Below are 19,093 nucleotides of genomic sequence, written 5' to 3'. Positions count from 1 at the left end.
TCCTCCTCTTCGCCCGCTACCTCGTCCTGTACACTGCCCTGGCCAGACAATGGCTGACTGTCATCAAGGCTTTCCTCTTCCTCAGCTGCAGACGCCTGATCCTTTATGTGCGTCAAACTTTGCATCAGCAGACGCATTAGGGGGATGCTCATGCTTATTATGGCGTTGTCTGCACTAACCAGCCGTGTGCATTCCTCAAAACACTGAAGGACTTGACACGTCTTGAATCTTCGACCACTGCACACCTGACAACTCCATGTCTGCCATCCTACTGCCTGCCCGTGTATGTGTAACCTCCCACAAAAACATAACAGCCCGCCTCTGTTCACACAGTCTCTGAAGCATGTGCAGTGTTGAGTTCCACCTTGTTGCAACGTCTATGATTAGGCGATGCTGGGGAAGGTTCAAAGAACGCTGATAGGTCTGCATACGGCTGGAGTGTACGGGCGAACGGCGGATATGTGAGCAAAGTCCACGCACTTTGAGGAGCAGGTCGGATAACCCCGGATAACTTTTCAGGAAGCACTGCACCACCAGGTTTAAGGTGTGAGCCAGGCAAGGAATGTGTTTCAGTTGGGAAAGGGAGATGGCAGCCATGAAATTCCTTCCGTTATCACTCACTACCTTGCCTGCCTCAAGATCTACAGTGCCCAGCCACGACTGCGTTTCTTTCTGCAAGAACTCGGACAGAACTTCCGCGGTGTGTCTGTTGTCGCCCAAACACTTCATAGCCAATACAGCCTGCTGACGTTTGCCAGTAGCTGCCCCATAATGGGAGACCTGGTGTGCAACAGTGGCAGCTGCGGATGGAGTGGTTGTGGGACTGCGGTCTGTGGACGAGCTCTCGCTTCTGCAGGAGGACGAAGAGGAGGAGGAGGGGGTGCGAACGGCTACAGCCAATTGTTTCCTAGACCGTGGGCAAGGCAGAACTGTCCCAAACGTGCTGTCCCCTGTGGACCCTGCATCCACCACATTTACCCAGTGTGCCGTGATGGACACGTAACGTCCCTGGCCATGCCTACTGGTCCATGCATCTGTTGTCAGGTGCACCTTTGTGCTCACAGATTGCCTGAGTGCATGGACGATGCGCTCTTTAACATGCTGGTGGAGGGCTGGGATGGCTTTTCTGGAAAAAAAGTGTCGACTGGGTAGCTCGTAGCGTGGTACAGCGTAGTCCATCAGGGCTTTGAAAGCTTCGCTTTCAACTAACCGGTAGGGCATCATCTCTAACGAGATTAGTCTAGCTATGTGTGCGTTCAAACCCTGTGTACGTGGATGCGAGGCTAAGTACTTCCTTTTTCTAACCATAGTCTCATGTAGGGTGAGCTGGACTGGAGAGCTGGAGATCGTGGAACTAGCGGGGGTGCCGGTGGACATGGCAGACTGAGAGACGGTGGGAGATGGTATTGTTGCCACCGGTGCCCTAGATGCAGTGTTTCCTACTACGAAACTGGTGATTCCCTGACCCTGACTGCTTTGGCCTGGCAAAGAAACCTGCACAGATACTGCAGGTGGTGCGGAAAATGGTGGCCCTACACTGCCGGAAGGGATGTTGCGTTGCTGACTAGCTTCATTGGCCGAGGGTGCTACAACCTTAAGGGACGTTTGGTAGTTAGTCCAGGCTTGCAAATGCATGGTGGTTAAATGTCTATGCATGCAACTTGTATTGAGACTTTTCAGATTCTGTCCTCTGCTTAAGGTAGTTGAACATTTTTGACAGATGACTTTGCGCTGATCAATTGGATGTTGTTTAAAAAAATGCCAGACTGCACTCTTTCTAGCATCGGATACCTTTTCAGGCATTGCAGACTGAGCTTTAACCGGATGGCCACGCTGTCCTCCAACAGGTTTTGGCTTTGCCACGCGTTTTGGGCAAGATACGGGCCCGGCAGATGGAACCTGTTGCGATGTTGATGCCTGCTGCGGCCCCTCCTCCTCCGCTTCAGAACTGCTGCCGCCTGCACCCTGTTCCCCCAATGGCTGCCAATCGGGGTCAAGAACTGGGTCATCTATTACCTCTTCTTGTAGCTCGTGTGCAACTTCGTCTGTGTCACCGTGTCGGTCGGTGGTATAGCGTTCGTGATGGGGCAACATAGTCTCATCAGGGTCTGATTCTTGATCAGCACCCTGCGAGGGCAATGTTGTGGTCTGAGTCAAAGGACCAGCATAGTAGTCTGGCTGTGGCTGTGCATCAGTGCACTCCATGTCAGATTCAACTTGTAATGGGCATGGACTGTTAACTGCTTCACTTTCTAAGCCAGGGACGGTATGTGTAAAGAGCTCCATGGAGTAACCCGTTGTGTCGCCTGCTGCATTCTTCTCTGTTGTTGTTTTTGCTGAAGAGGACAAGGAAGCGACTTGTCCCTGACCGTGAACATCCACTAACGACGCGCTGCTTTGACATTTACCAGTTTCACGAGAGGAGGCAAAAGAGCTAGAGGCTGAGTCAGCAAGATAAGCCAAAACTTGCTCTTGCTGCTCCGGCTTTAAAAGCGGTTTTCCTACTCCCAGAAAAGGGAGCGTTCGAGGCCTTGTGTAGCCAGACGACGAACCTGGCTCCACAGCTCCAGACTTAGGTGCAATATTTTTTTTCCCACGACCAGCTGATGCTCCACCACTACCACTACCCTCATTACCAGCTGACAATGAACGCCCCCGGCCACGACCTCTTCCACCATACTTCCTCATTGTTTTAAAAACGTAAACAAACTAACGGTATTTGTTGCTGTCACACAAATTACACGGTGAGCTATAACTTCAGTATGATTTAGCTACCCCTTTACAGGTGAGTGAGACCACAACGAAAATCAGGCACAATGTTACACACTCTGTTGTTGGTGGCAACAAATGAGAGAGATGCCACACACGCAGGACTAATTAATTAAATTAACAGCACCTGTTCACACTCAGTCTATGTTTGGATGTGCAGGTCAGGTTTTTGAAATGTACACACGCAGGACTGTCACTGAAGCACAAATGTAAATATTAATCTCCCACTGATTTGATTTTTTTTTTTTTAAAGGGAGACTTTAGGAAAAAAAAATAATAGAATAAAATGATTTTTTCAGGAAGAATTTAGAAACCAAATAAAATAAAATGATTTTTTCAGGGAGAATTTAGAAAACAAATAAAACAAAAAAGGCTTTCTATGGCCCACTGAGTGAGAGATGACGCACACAGGAGTCAGGAGTGGCACACAAGCCCAGAGGCCAATATTTATCTCCCACTGATTGATGTAGTGATTTTTTCAGGTAGATTTTGGAACCCAAATCAAGCTAAAAAAAATAATAGGCTTTCTATGGCCCACAATTGGAGAGAGAGAGAGAGATGGCACACCCAGGAGTCAAGACTGGCACACAAGCAGAAAGGGCAATATTAATCTCCCACTGATTTGTTTTTTTTGTTTGTTTTTTTCAGGGAGACTTTAGGAAAAAAAAAATAGAATAAAATGATTTTTTCAGGAAGAATTTAGAAACCAAATAAAATAAAATGATTTTTTCAGGGAGAATTTAGAAAACAAATAAAACAAAAAAAGGCTTTCTATGGCCCACTGAGTGAGAGATGACGCACACAGGAGTCAGGAGTGGCACACAAGCCCAGAGGCCAATATTTATCTCCCACTGATTGATGTAGTGATTTTTTCAGGTAGATTTTGGAACCCAAATCAAGCTAAAAAAAATAATAGGCTTTCTATGGCCCACAATTGGAGAGAGAGAGAGAGATGGCACACCCAGGAGTCAAGACTGGCACACAAGCAGAAAGGGCAATATTAACCCCTTAATCCCATATGACGTACTATCCCGTCCAGGTGACCTGGGACTTAATTCCCAGGGACGGGATAGTACGTCATATGCGATCGGCCGCGCTCACGGGGGGAGCGCGGCCGATCGCGGCCGGGTGTCAGCTGCCTATCGCAGCTGACATCCGGCACTATGTGCCAGGAGCGGTCACGGACCGCTCCCGGCACATTAACCCCCGGCACACCGCGATCAAAGATGATCGCGGTGTGCCGGCGGTGCAGGGAAGCATCGCGCAGGGTGATGTACTCACCGTGTACCGAGCGTCTTCTCCCTGCAGTCCCCGGATCCAAAATGGCCGCCGGGCTGCATCCGGGTCCTGCAGGGAGCACTTCCGGGTCAGGATCAGGCTGCAGCTGCAGCTCTAATCCTGCCCGGCTGTATGTCTGATCACCGATCTGATAGAGTGTGTGCACACTGTCAGATCGGTGATCTGTATTGTCCCCCCCTGGGACAAAGTGAAAAAGTAAAAAAAAAAATTTCCACACTTGTAAAAAAAAAAAAAAAAAAATTCCTAAATAAAGCAGAAAAAAAAAAATATTATTCCCATAAATACATTTCTTTACATAAAAAAAAAACAAAAAAACAATAAAAGTACACATATTTAGTATCGCCGCGTCCGTAACGACCCGACCTATAAAACTGGCCCACTAGTTAACCCCTTCAGTGAACACCGTAAGAAAAAAAAAAAAAAACGAGCCAAAAAACAACGCTTTATTATCATAACGCTGAACAAAAAGTGGAATAACACGCGATCAAAAAGACAGATATAAATAACCATGGTACCTCTGAAAACGTCATCTTGTCCCGCAAAAAACGAGCCGCCATATAGCATCATAACCAAAAAAATAATAATTATTTTTTCTATAAAATAGCTTTTATCGTATAAAAGCGCCAAAACATAAAAAAAATGATATAAATGAGGTATCGCTGTAATCGTACTGACCCGAAGAATAAAACTGCTTCATCAATTTTACTAAACGCGGAACGGTATAAACGCCTCCCCCAAAAGAAATTCATGAATAGCTGGTTTTTGGTCATTCTGCCTCACAAAAAATCGGAATAAAAAGCGATCAAAAACTGTCACATGTCCGAAAATGTAACCGATAAAAACGTCAACTCGTCCCGCAAAAAACAAGACCTCACATGACTCTGTGGACCAAAATATGGAAAAATTATAGGTCTCAAAATGTGGAGACGCAAAAACTTTTTTGCTATAAAAAGCGTCTTTTAGTGTGTGACGGCTGCCAATCATAAAAATCCGATATAAAAAACGCTATAAAAGTAAATCAAACCCCCCTTCATCACCCCCTTAGTTAGGCTAGGTTCACATTGCGTTAATGGGTTAACGCTAACGGACAGCGTTGCACGGCGAAAATGTCACAATTAACGCCGTGCAACGGGTCCGTTAGCACAACCATTGACAGCAATGTGATTTTCGGGTGTAGCGCATCGCTAGAGCGTGCCATTTTCGGCTTGCGCTAGCAAGGTGCCATTCTTTTGTGGCGCGCCTCAGACGCTGCTTGCAGCGTCCGCGGCGCGCCCGAGGTCCGATCCCCGATCTTCCAGACCGGGGACGTTAACACGACCACTAAACACGACACCTAAAAAGACATTGCGTTAGCGCAATCCGCTAGTGCTAAACGGATTTCGCTAACGCAATGTGAACCTAGCCTTAGGGAAAAATAATAAAATTTAAAAAAATGTATTTATTTCCATTTTCCCATTAGGGTTAGGGTTAGGGCTAGGGTTAGGGCTAGGGTTAGGGCTAGGGTTAGGGTTTGGATTACATTTACGGTTGGGATTAGGGTTGGGATTAGAATTAGGGGTGTGTCAGGGTTAGGTGTGTGGTTAGGGTTACAGTTGGGATTAGGGTTAGGGGTGCGTTTGGATTAGGGTTTCATTTATAATTGGGGGGTTTCCACTGTTTAGACACATCAGGGGCTCTCCAAACGCGACATGGCGTCCGATCTCAATTCCAGCCAATTCTGCATTGAAAAAGTAAAACAGTGCTCCTTCACTTCCGAGCTCTCCCGTGCGCCCAAACAGGGGTTTACCCCAACATATGGGGTATCATCGTACTCGAGACAAATTGGACAACAACTTTTTGGGTCCAAGTTCTCTTGTTATCCTTGGGAAAATAAAAATTTGGGGGGCTAAAAATCATTTTTGTGGGAAAAAAAGGGATTTTTTATTTTCACGGCTCTGCGTTGTAAACTGTAGTGAAACACTTGGGGGTTCAAAGTTTTCACAACACATCTAGATAAGTTCCGTGGGAGGTCTAGTTTCCAATATGAGGTCACTTGTGGGTGGTTTCTACTGTTTGGGTACATCAGGGGCTCTGCAAATGCAACGTGACGCCTGCAGACCAATCCATCTAAATCTGCATTCCAAATGGCGCTCCTTCCCTTCCGAGCTCTGCCATGCGCCCAAACAGTGGTTCCCCCCCACATATGGGGTATCAGCGTACTCAGGACAAATTGAACAACAACTTTTGGGGTCCAATTTATTCTGTTACCCTTGTAAAAATACAAAGCTGGGGGCTAAAAAATCATTTTTGTGAAAAAAAAAAGAATTTTTATTTTCACGGCTCTGCGTTATAAACTGTAGTGAAACACTTAGGGGTTCAAAGTTCTCACAACACATCTAGATAAGTTCCTTGGGAGGTCTAGTTTCTAATATGGGGTCACTTGTGGGGGGTTTGTACTGTTTGGGTGCATCAGGGGCTCTGCAAATGCAACGTGACTCCTGCAGACCAATCCATCTAAGTCTGCATTCCAAATGGCGCTCCTTCCCTTCCGAGCTCTGCCATGCGCCCAAACAGTGTTTCCCCCCCACATATGGGGTATCAGCGTACTCAGGACAAATTGGACAACAACTTTTGGGGTCCAATTTATTATGTTACCCTTGTGAAAATACAAAACTGGGGGCTAAAAAATAATTTTTGCGAAAAAAAAAAAATTATTTTAACGGCTCTGCGTTATAAACTGTAGTGAAACACTTGGGGGTTCAATGCTCTCAAAACACATCTAGATAAGTTCCTTAGGGGGTCTAGTTTCCAAAATGGTGTCACTTGTGGGGGGTTTTAATGTTTAGGCACATCAGGGGCTCTCCAAACCAACATGGCGTCCCATCTTAATTCCAGTCAATTTTGCATTGAAAAGTCAAATGGCGCTCCTTCCCTTCCGAGCTCTGCTATGCACCCAAAAAGTGGTTTATCCCCACATATGGGGTATCATCGCACTCAGGACAAATTGCACAACAACTTTTGTGGTCTAATTTCTTCTCTTACCCTTGGGAAAATAAAAAATTGGGGGCGAAAAGATCATTTTTGTGAAAAAATAAGATTTTTTATTTTTACGGCTCTGCATTATAAACTTCTGTGAAGCACTTGTTGGGTCAAAGTGCTCACCACACATCTAGATAAGTTCCTTAAGGGGTCTACTTTTCAAAATGGTGTCACTTGTGAGGGGTTCCAATGTTTAGGCACATCAGGGGCTCTCCAAACGCAACATGGCGTCCCATCTCAATTCCAGTCAATTTTGCATTGAAAAGTCAAATAGCGCTCCTTTCCTTCCGAGCTCTGCCATGCGCCCAAACAGTGGTTTACCCCCACATATGGGGTATCGTCGCACTCAGGACAAATTGCACAACAACTTTTGTGGTCTAATTTCTTCTCTTTCCCTTGGGAAAATAAAAAATTGGTGGCGAAAAGATTATTTTTGTGAAAAAATATGATTTTTTATTTTTACGGCTCTGCATTATAAACTTCTGTGAAGCACTTGTTGGGTCAAAGTGCTCACCACACATCTAGATAAGTTCCTTAAGGGGTCTACTTTTCAAAATGGTGTCACTTGTGAGGGGTTCCAATGTTTAGGCACATCAGGGGCTCTCCAAACGCAACATGGCGTCCCATCTCAATTCCAGTCAATTTTGCATTGAAAAGTCAAATAGCGCTCCTTTCCTTCCGAGCTCTGCCATGCGCCCAAACAGTGGTTTACCCCCACATATGGGGTATCGTCGCACTCAGGACAAATTGCACAACAACTTTTGTGGTCTAATTTCTTCTCTTTCCCTTGGGAAAATAAAAAATTGGTGGCGAAAAGATTATTTTTGTGAAAAAATATGATTTTTTATTTTTACGGCTCTGCATTATAAACTTCTGTGAAGCACTTGTTGGGTCAAAGTGCTCACCACACCTCTAGATAAGTTCCTTAAGGGGTCTACTTTCCAAAATGGTGTCACTTGTGGGGATTTCAATGTTTAGGCACATCAGGGGCTCTCCAAACGCAACATGGCATCCCATCTCAATTCCAGTCAATTTTGCATTGAAAAGTAAAATGGCGCTCCTTCCCTTCCGAGCTCTGCCATACGCCCAAACAATGGTTTACACCCATATATGGGGTATCAGCGTACTCAGGACAAATTGGCCAACAATTTTTGAGGTCCAATTTCTTCTCTTACTCTTGGGAAAATAAAAAATTGGGGGCGAAAAGATCATTTTTGTGAAAAAATATGATTTTTTATTTTTACGGCTCTGCATTATAAACTTCTGTGAAGCAATTGGTGGGTCAAAGTGCTCACCACACATCTAGATAAGTTCCTTAGGGTGTCTACTTTCCAAAATGGTGTCACTTGTGGGGGGTTTCAATGTTTAGGCACATGAGGGGCTCTCCAAACGCAACATGGCGTCCCATCTCAATTCCTGTCAATTTTGCATTTAAAAGTCAAATGGCGCTCCTTTCCTTCCGAGCTCTGCCATGCGCCCAAACAGTGGTTTACCCCCACATATGGGGTATCAGCGTACTCAGTACAGATTGTACAACAAAGTTTGGCATCCATTTTATCCTGTTACCCTTGGTAAAATAAAACAAATTGGAGCTGAAATACATTTTGTGTGAAAAAAAGTTAAATATTCATTTTTATTTAAACATTCCAAAAATTCCTGTGAAACCCCTGAAGGGTTAATAAACTTCTTGAATGTGGTTTTGAGCACCTTGAGGGGTGCAGTTTTTAGAATGGTGTCACACTTGGGTATTTTCTATCATATAGACCCCTCAAAATGACATCAAATGAGATGTGGTCCCTAAAAAAAAATGGTGTTGTAAAAATGAGAAATTGCTGGTCAACTTTTAACCCTTATAACTCCCTAACAAAAAAAAATTTTGGTTCCAAAATTGTGCTGATATAAAGTAGACATGTGGGAAATGTTACTTATTAAGTATTTTGCGTGACATATCTCTGTGATTTAAGGGCATAAAAATTTAAAGTTGGAAAATTGCGAAATTTTCTAAATTTTCGCCAAATTTCCGTTTTTTTCACAAATAAACGCAAGTTATATCGAATAAATGTTACTACTAAAATGAAGTACAATATGTCTCAAGAAAACAATGTCAGAATCGCCAAGATCCGTTGAAGTGTTCCAGAGTTATAACCTCATAAAGGGACAGTGGTCAGAATTGTAAAAATTGGCCCGGTCATTAACGTGCAAACCACCCTCGGGGCTTAAGGGGTTAATCTCCCACTGATTTGTTTTTTTGTTTTTTTTTTCAGGGAGACTTTAGGAAAAAAAAAATAGAATAAAATGATTTTTTGAGGAAGAATTTAGAAACCAAATAAAATAAAATGATTTTTTCAGGGAGAATTTAGAAAACAAATAAAACAAAAAAAGGCTTTCTATGGCCCACTGAGTGAGAGATGACGCACACAGGAGTCAGGAGTGGCACACAAGCAGAAAGGGCAATATTAATCTCCCACTGATTTGTTTTTTTTTTTTTTTTTTTCAGGGAGACTTTAGGAAAAAAAAAAAAATAGAATAAAATGATTTTTTCAGGAAGAATTTAGAAACCAAAGAAAATAAAATGATTTTTTCAGGGAGAATTTAGAAAACAAATAAAATAAAAAAAGGCTTTCTATGGCCCACTGAGTGAGAGATGACGCACACAGGAGTCAGGAGTGGCACACAAGCCCAGAGGCCAATATTTATCTCCCACTGATTGATGTAGTGATTTTTTCAGGTAGATTTTGGAACCCAAATCAAGCTAAAAAAAATAATAGGCTTTCTATGGCCCACAATTGGAGAGAGAGAGAGATGGCACACCCAGGAGTCAAGACTGGCACACAAGCAGAAAGGGCAATATTAATCTCCCACTGATTTGTTTTTTTTTTTTTTTTTTTCAGGGAGACTTTAGGAAAAAAAAAATTGAATAAAATGATTTTTTCAGGAAGAATTTAGAAACCAAATAAAATAAAATGATTTTTTCAGGGAGAATTTAGAAAACAAATAAAACAAAAAAAGGCTTTCTATGGCCCACTGAGTGAGAGATGACGCACACAGGAGTCAGGAGTGGCACACAAGCCCAGAGGCCAATATTTATCTCCCACTGATTGATGTAGTGATTTTTTCAGGTAGATTTTGGAACCCAAATCAAGCTAAAAAAAATAATAGGCTTTCTATGGCCCACAATTGGAGAGAGAGAGAGAGAGATGGCACACCCAGGAGTCAAGACTGGCACACAAGCAGAAAGGGCAATATTAATCTCCCACTGATTTTTTTTTTTTTTTTTTTTCAGGGAGACTAGGAAAAAAAAAATAGAATAAAATGATTTTTTCAGGAAGAATTTAGAAACCAAAGAAAATAAAATGATTTTTTCAGGGAGAATTTAGAAAACAAATAAAACAAAAAAAGGCTTTCTATGGCCCACTGAGTGAGAGATGACGCACACAGGAGTCAGGAGTGGCACACAAGCCCAGAGGCCAATATTTATCTCCCACTTTTTTTTTTTTGTTCCAGGGAAAATTTATAAACCCAATAAAAAAAATAATAAATAGGCTTTCTATGGCCCACTATCTGAGAGACAGAGAGAGATGGCACGCTTAGGACTGGCACACAAGCCCAAAGGCCAATATTAATCTCCCTTTTTTTTTTAAGGGAGAATTTATAAAACCAAAAAAAAATAAATAAATAGGCTTTCTATGGCCCACTATTTGTGAGAGAGATGGCACGCTCAGGACTGGCACACAAGCCCAGAGGCCAATATTAATCTCCCACTTTTTTTTTTTTTTCCAGGAAAAATTTATAAACCCAATAAAAAAAAAATAAATAAATAGGCTTTCTATGGCCCACTATCTGAGAGAGAGAGATGGCACGTTTAGGACTGGCACACAAGCCCAAAGGCCAATATTAATCTCCCACTGATTGATTTATTGATTTTTTCAGGTAGAATTTAGAACCCAAATAAAGCAAAAAAAAAAAAAAAATGGGCTTTCTATGGCCCACTGAGTGAGTGATGATGCACACAGGAGTCAGGAGTGGCACACAAGCCCTGAGGCCAATATTTTTCTCCCACTGATTGATGTAGTGATTTTTTCAGGTAGATATTAGAACCAAAATCAAGCAAAAAAATAAATAGGCTTTCTATGGCCCACTGAGTGAGTGATGATGCACACAGGAGTCTAGAGTGGCACACAAGCCCTGAGGCCAATATTTTTCTCCCACTGATTGATGTAGTGATTTTTTCAGGTAGATTTTATAACCCAAATCAAGCAAAAAAATAAATAGGCTTTCTATGGCCCACTGAGTGAGAGATGACACAGACAGGGATGGCACTCTAGCAGAAATGTCAATCTTAATCTCCCACAAAAAAAAAAAAAAACAGGGAGTGTCCTTCAATTACTATCTCCCTGCAGTAATCTCAGCCAGGTATGGCAGGCAGCAATAAGGAGTGGACTGATGCACAAATTAAATAAAAAGTGTGTACAAACCAAAAAGATAGCTGTGCAGAAAGGAAGGAACAAGAGGATTTGTGCTTTGAAAAAAGCAGTTGGTTTGCACAGCGGCGTACACACAGCAATGCAGCTATCAGGGATAGAGTTGAGCGACCTTGACCTTTTTAGAGTCGAGCCGGGTTTCGCGAAACCCGACTATCTCAAAAGTCGGGTCGAGTGAAATCGGCCGATTATGGCGAAAAGTCGGGATCGACCGAAACACGAAACACAATGCAAGTCAATGGGGCAGCATAGTCGGCAGTGAGTGGGGGCCAGGAAAACACCTAGAGTGCCCATTTTAATGTCAAAACCATCCATTCTTCTTAATGAAGCTTGTCAAGCGTAATTTACCTTATAATAATTGGAAGGCATTTGAAATTGGGGGTCATTTGGCTAAAGTTGTGTGGGGTAGGGCTGGTTCAAGTAATTAGTGGGCCCAGGAAATCTGGACCACGTCACGGCAGTGGAGCAGGGAGAGGTAAGTATTTCAACTTTGCAAGTGCTGTGATCCTGAGCAAGCAGGGGGGGCCCACTTGTTGGCATTGGCACTGGCACAGGGCCCCTCAAAGTACAGCGGTGTGTTTGCACGGCGGGGGCGCCTCCCACCGGCAGCAACACTTTTGCGTACTATGAGAGGCCCTGTGCCAGTGACGTCGCCAACTAGTATTCCTCCCCCCACCTGATGAAGGAACCTGCACTTTCATCTGCACCTTCCTCTTTGTCCCCGTGTAAGGTGGTATGGTATGCGGGAAGAGCAACCTGACTTTCAGCAGGGTCACAATGTTGTTGTGTAGCATGCACGGGGAATGTTGCGTTATGGGTCAATGTACCAGCAGACTCATCTATCACTGGCTGGGCAATGGGCACGATGAAGTGGAAACACAGATATAGGCCCAAAGAATAAAGTGGGCTAAATGCAGTTCAAAATTGGTAACACAGGAATAACCAGGGGGCATTGCAGTGGAGGACAACTGGAATGAGAGGCTGACACAGAGAGTAGGGCCAAATCAGTAAGTAGTCGAAATGCAGTTCAAAATTGGCAACCGTAGTAAACAGGCGGCACAGCTTTGTTCAGTGGAGGAGAACAGCAAGGAGTGGCAGACACCGATAGTAGGCCCCAAACCAACTAGTACGCCAAATGCAGTTGTTCCATTTAACCACAATTTAATGAGAGCCTGAAGATAGAAGCTCAGGAAAGGCAACCTGGGGAACACCTTGGAGTGTAACACACCATCTCTCTCCACCCCATACCCATTTTGTAGGCCTAATGCAGTGTACTTTTCTACAACTACTAAACGAGAGTCGGAAGACCGAAGCAATGGCAAGGAAACCTGGGGAACACCTTGGAGTGTAACACACCATCTCTCTCCACCCCATACCCAATTTGTAGGCCTAATGCAGTGTAGTTTCCAAGAACTACTAATCGAGAGCCGGAAGATCGAAGCTCAGGAAAGGCAACCTGGGGAACACCTTGGAGTGTAACACACCCTCTCTCTACACCCCATACCCAATTTGAAGGCCTAATGCAGCGTAGTTTCCAACAACTACTAAACGAGAGCCGGAAGATCGAAGCTCAGGAAAGGCAACCTGGGGAACACCTTGGAGTGTAACAAACCCTCTCTCTACACCCCATACCCAATTTGTAGGCCTAATGCAGCGTAGTTTCCGACAACTACTAAACGAGAGCATGAAGATCGAAGCTCAGGAAAGGCAACCTGGGGAACACCTTGGAGTGTAACACACCCTCTCTCTACACCCCATACCCAATTTGAAGGCCTAATGCAGTGTAGTTTCCAAGAACTACTAAACGAGAGCCGGAAGATCGAAGCTCAGGAAAGGCAACCTGGGGAACACCTTGGAGTGGAACACACCATCTCTCTACACCCCATACCCAATTTGAAGGCCTAATGCAGCGTAGTTTCCAACAACTACTAAACGAGAGCCGGAAGATCGAAGCTCAGGAAAGGCAACCTGGGGAACACCTTGGAGTGTAACACAACGTCTCTCTACACCACGGAAGGGCTGATTCTTAGGAAGGAAGGCTGTTGGAAATAAGCATTGCGCGTCCGAGGGTGATTATATTCTTATTAGGTATATACTCACCCTCGGACGCGCCCTGCTTCTTTATTTGGAATGAATGTTTATTTGCAATGTGGTGTTGACTTTCTCTATTATTTTGGTAATTAATGATTTTATTATTTTCATTGTTTTGCATCTTCTCGGCAATAATATAAAGAAGACGCGACAGGACAACACTCGGTGGATGCCATATCTGTGTTTTCAATTTAAAAAACCTTTCAGTTAAATACTTGCAGGATAAAGTAATTGTAGCTGGTGGCCATTTTTAGTACTGTACCAGATTTTAGTTGTGTGTTTGTTTTTAATGTTAAAATGTCTGCATTTGATATCTCACCAGTATTTTCTTTTTTATAAGCAAAATACTTTTTTTTTTATTTTATGATGTTGGTTCAAGGGGTACACGGGCAGCAGTAGACAGGTCAGTGTAGGCCTAGTGGAAGGAGGGACCGCAGACAGGCTTCGAAGCCCTAACATAATAAATTGGGCTGCCTGTAGGCAGTTTAAAATTGGTTCCAGGGGAACACGGGCAGCAGTAGCCAGGTCAGTGGAGGCCTAGTGGAAGGAGGGACCGCAGACAGGCTTCGAAGCCCTAACATAATAAATTGGGCTGCCTGTAGGCAATTTAAGATTGGTTCCAGGGGAACACGGGCAGCAGTAGACAGGTAAGTGGAGGCCTAGTGGAAGGAGGGACCGCAGACAGGCTTCGAAGGCCTAACATAATAAAATGGGCTGGCTGTAGGCAATTTAAAATTGGTTCCAGGGGAACACGGGCAGCAGTAGACAGGTCAGTGGAGGCCTAGTGGAAGGAGGGACCGCAGACAGGCTTCGAAGGCCTAACATAATAAAATGGGCTGGCTGTAGGCAATTTAAAATTGGTTCCAGGGGAACACGGGCAGCAGTAGACAGGTAAGTGGAGGCCTAGTGGAAGGAGGGACCGCAGACAGGCTTCGAAGGCCTAACATAATAAATTGGGCTGCCTGTAGGCAATTTAAAATTGGTTCCAGGGGAACACGGGCAGCAGTAGACAGGTAAGTGGAGGCCTAGTGGAAGGAGGGACCGCAGACAGGCTTCGAAGGCCTAACGTAATAAAATGGGCTGGCTGTAGGCAATTTACAATTGGTTCCATGGGAACACGGGCAGCACTAGACAGGTCAGTGGAGGCCTAGTGGAAGGAGTGACGGCAGACAGGCATCAAAGGCCTAACATCATAACATTGGGCTGTTGGCAATTTAAAATTGGTTCTAGGGGTACACGGGCAACAGTGGTCTGGTCAGTGGAAGTCTAGTGGAAGGAGTGATGGCAGACAGGCATCAAAGGCCTAACATAATAACATTTGGCTGTTGGCAATTTAAAATTGGTTCCAGGGGTACACGGGCAACAGTGGTCTGGTCAGTGGAAGTCTAGTGGAAGGAGTGACGGCAGACAGGCTAAGAAGGCCTAACATAACAAAATTGGGCTGGCTGTAGGCAAGTTTAAATTGGTTCCAGGGGAACACGGCCAGCAGTGGCCTGGTCAGTGTAGTAGTTGTAGAAAGAACGGACCGCAGACAGGCTTCGAAGGCCTAACATAACAAAAATGTCAAAACAATGGTATTGTCAGTGCCAGGCATTGAAGGATGTCAGCGCATAGACTAAACATTGGTGAAGCTGTGAGAGATAATTTTGCTAGTGGTAGAGCACTGTTTGAGCTGGGGGGGGAACTGTCTTGTGGCCGGCGGTACAGGCCCAGGGCCCCTCATATTACAATGGTGTGTCTGACGTTGGGTGCGCACCACCACCGCCAGAGACACTTTATTGTACTATGAGGGACCCAGTGGCAGTGCCGTCGACCAAAAGCGGGCACACCCACCTCTTCAGACAAACAGCACTCTCACGGGTGCTGGCGCAAAGTGGCGATACCACGGCCCCGTGTGGGGAGTTTGGCCATTTTGTTAGGAGTAAACATGTCGTATGCTGGACAATCAGGTGCAGAAAATTACGAGATTGGAAAAGTCATTCAGAAGAGTCCACAGGCAAGACCTTTTCATAGGAAAGTTAGGTGTCAGCCGGGCAAGGTGGGGCAAAAGATTTCGAAATCCAGTTGTGGTTCATTTTAATGAAGGTTAGATCATCTACATTTTGGGTAGCCAGACGAGTCCTTTTTTCAGTTAGTATTGAACCTGCAGCACTGAATACTCTTTCTGATAGGACACTAGCTGCCGGGCAAGCAAGCTCCTGCAATGCATATTCTGCCAATTCTGGCCAGGTGTCTAATTTGGATGCCCAGTAATCAAATGGGAATGACGGTTGAGGGAGAACGTCGATAAGGGATGAAAAATAGTTTGTAACCATACTGGACAAATGTTGTCTCCTGTCACTTTGAATTGATGCTGCAGTACCTGTCCTGTCTGCGGTCATAGCAAAATCACTCCACAACCTGGTCAGAAAACCCCTCTGGCCAACGCCACTTCTGATTTCTGCCCTCTAACACCTCTGGTCTGCTGGTCCCTGGAGCTCGTGTGAGAACGATCACGAGCGCTGTGTGCAGGGAATGCCAGAAGCAAACGGTCAACAAGAGTTGATTGTTTTGTTGCTAATATTAGTTCCAAGTTCTCATGTGGCATAATATTTTGCAATTTGCCTTTATAGCGAGGATCAAGGAGGCAGGCCAACCAGTAATCGTCATCGTTCATCATTTTTGTAATGCGTGTGTCCCTTTTGAGGATACGCAAGGCATAATCCGCCATGTGGGCCAAAGTTCCAGTTGTCAAATCTGCGGTTGTGCTTGGTTGAGGGGCAGTTGCAGGCAAATCTACGTCACTTGTGTCCCTCAAAAAACCAGAACCCGCCCTTGCCACGCCACCAATTTCCAATGACCCCGGGAAAGCTTCCTCATTAAAAATATACTCATCCCCATCATCCTCCTCATCCTCCACCTCCTCTTCGCCCGCTACCTCGTCCTGTACACTGCCCTGACCAGACAATGGCTGACTGTCATCAAGGCTTTCCTCTTCCTCTGGTGCAGACGCCTGATCCTTTATGTGCGTCAAACTTTGCATCAGCAGACACATTAGGGGGATGCTCATGCTTATTATGGCGTTGTCTGCACTAACCAGCCGTGTGCATTCCTCAAAACACTGAAGGACTTGACACATGTCTTGAATCTTCGACCACTGCACACCTGACAACTCCATGTCTGCCATCCTACTGCCTGCCCGTGTATGTGTATCCTCCCACAAAAACATAACAGCCCGCCTCTGTTCGCACAGTCTCTGAAGCATGTGCAGTGTTGAGTTCCACCTTGTAACAACGTCTATGATTAGGCGATGCTGGGGAAGGTTCAAAGAACGCTGATAGGTCTGCATACGGCTGGAGTGTACAGGCGAACGGCGGATATGTGCGCAAAGTCCACGCACTTTGAGGAGCAGGTCGGATAACCCCGGATAACTTTTCAGGAAGCACTGCACCACCAGGTTTAAGGTGTGAGCCAGGCAAGGAATGTGTTTCAGTTGGGAAAGGGAGATGGCAGCCATGAAATTCCTTCCGTTATCACTCACTACCTTGCCTGCCTCAAGATCTACAGTGCCCAGCCACGACTGCGTTTCTTGCTGCAAGAACTCGGACAGAACTTCCGCGGTGTGTCTGTTGTCGCCCAAACACTTCATAGCCAATACAGCCTGCTGACGTTTGCCAGTAGCTGCCCCATAATGGGAGACCTGGTGTGCAACAGTGGCAGCTGCGGATGGAGTGGTTGTGCGACTGCGGTCTGTGGACGAGCTCTCGCTTCTGCAGGAGGACGAGGAGGAGGAGGAGGAGGAGGGGGTGCGAACGGCTACAGCCAACTGTTTCCTAGACCGTGGGCTAGGCAGAACTGTCCCAAACTTGCTGTCCCCTGTGGACCCTGAATCCACCACATTTACCCAGTGTGCCGTGATGGACACGTAACGTCCCTGGCCATGCCTACTGGTCCATGCATCTGTTGTCAGGTGCACCTTTGTGCTCACAGATTGCCTGAGTGCATGGACGATGCGCTCTTTAACATGCTGGTGGAGGGCTGGGATGGCTTTTCTGGAAAAAAAGTGTCGACTGGGTAGCTCGTAGCGTGGTACAGCGTAGTCCATCAGGTCTTTGAAAGCTTCGCTTTCAACTAACCGGTAGGGCATCATCTCTAACGAGATTAGTCTAGCTATGTGGGCGTTCAAACCCTGTGTACGCGGATGCGAGGCTAAGTACTTCCTTTTTCTAACCATAGTCTCATGTAGGGTGAGCTGGACTGGAGAGCTGGAGATCGTGGAACTAGCGGGGGTGCCGGTGGACATGGCAGACTGAGAGACGGTGGGAGATGGTATTGTTGCCGCCGGTGCCCTAGATGCAGTGTTTCCTACTACGAAACTGGTGATTCCCTGACCCTGACTGCTTTGGCCTGGCAAAGAAACCTGCACAGATACTGCAGGTGGTGCAGAAAATGGTGGCCCTACACTGCCGGAAGGGATGTTGCGTTGCTGACTAGCTTCATTGGCCGAGGGTGCTACAACCTTAAGGGGCGTTTGGTAGTTAGTCCAAGCTTGCAAATGCATGGTGGTTAAATGTCTATGCATGCAACTTGTATTGAGACTTTTCAGATTCTGCCCTCTGCTTAAGGTAGTTGAACATTTTTGACAGATTACTTTGTGCTGATCAATTGGATGTTGTTTAAAAAAATGCCAGATTGCACTCTTTCTAGCATCGGATACCTTTTCAGGCATTGCAGACTGAGCTTTAACCGGATGGCCACGCTGTCCTCCAACAGGTTTTGACTTTGCCACGCGTTTTGGCCAAGATACGGGCCCGGCAGATGGAACCTGTTGCGATGTTGATGCCTGCTGCGGCCCCTCCTCCTCCGCTTCAGAACTGCTGCCGCCTGCACCCTGTTCCCCCAATGGCTGCCAATCGGGGTCAAGAACTGGGTCATCTATTACCTCTTCTTGTAGCTCGTGTGCAACTTCATCTGTGTCACCGTGTCGGTCGGTGGTATAGCGTTCGTGATGGGGCAACATAGTCTCATCAGGGTCTGATTCTTGATCAGCACCCTGCGAGGGCAATGTTGTGGTCTGAGTCAAAGGACCAGCATAGTAGTCTGGCTGTGGCTGTGCATCAGTGCACTCCATGTCAGATTCAACTTGTAATGGGCATGGACTGTTAACTGCTTCACTTTCTAAGCCAGGGACGGTATGTGTAAAGAGCTCCATGGAGTAACCCGTTGTGTCGCCTGCTGCATTCTTCTCTGTTGTTGTTTTTGCTGAAGAGGACAAGGAAGCGACTTGTCCCTGACCGTGAACATCCACTAACGACGTGCTGCTTTTACTTTTACCAGTTTCACGAGAGGAGGCAAAAGAGCTAGAGGCTGAGTCAGCAAGATAAGCCAAAACTTGCTCTTGATGCTCCGGCTTTAAAAGCGGTTTTCCTACTCCCAGAAAAGGGAGGGTTCGAGGC

The sequence above is a fragment of the Ranitomeya imitator genome, chromosome 6 (assembly GCF_032444005.1).
Source record: "Ranitomeya imitator isolate aRanImi1 chromosome 6, aRanImi1.pri, whole genome shotgun sequence".
NCBI classification, from domain to species: domain Eukaryota; kingdom Metazoa; phylum Chordata; class Amphibia; order Anura; family Dendrobatidae; genus Ranitomeya; species Ranitomeya imitator.
The sequence above is the reverse complement of the archived record's forward strand: the minus strand, read 5'-3'. Positions refer to the sequence as shown.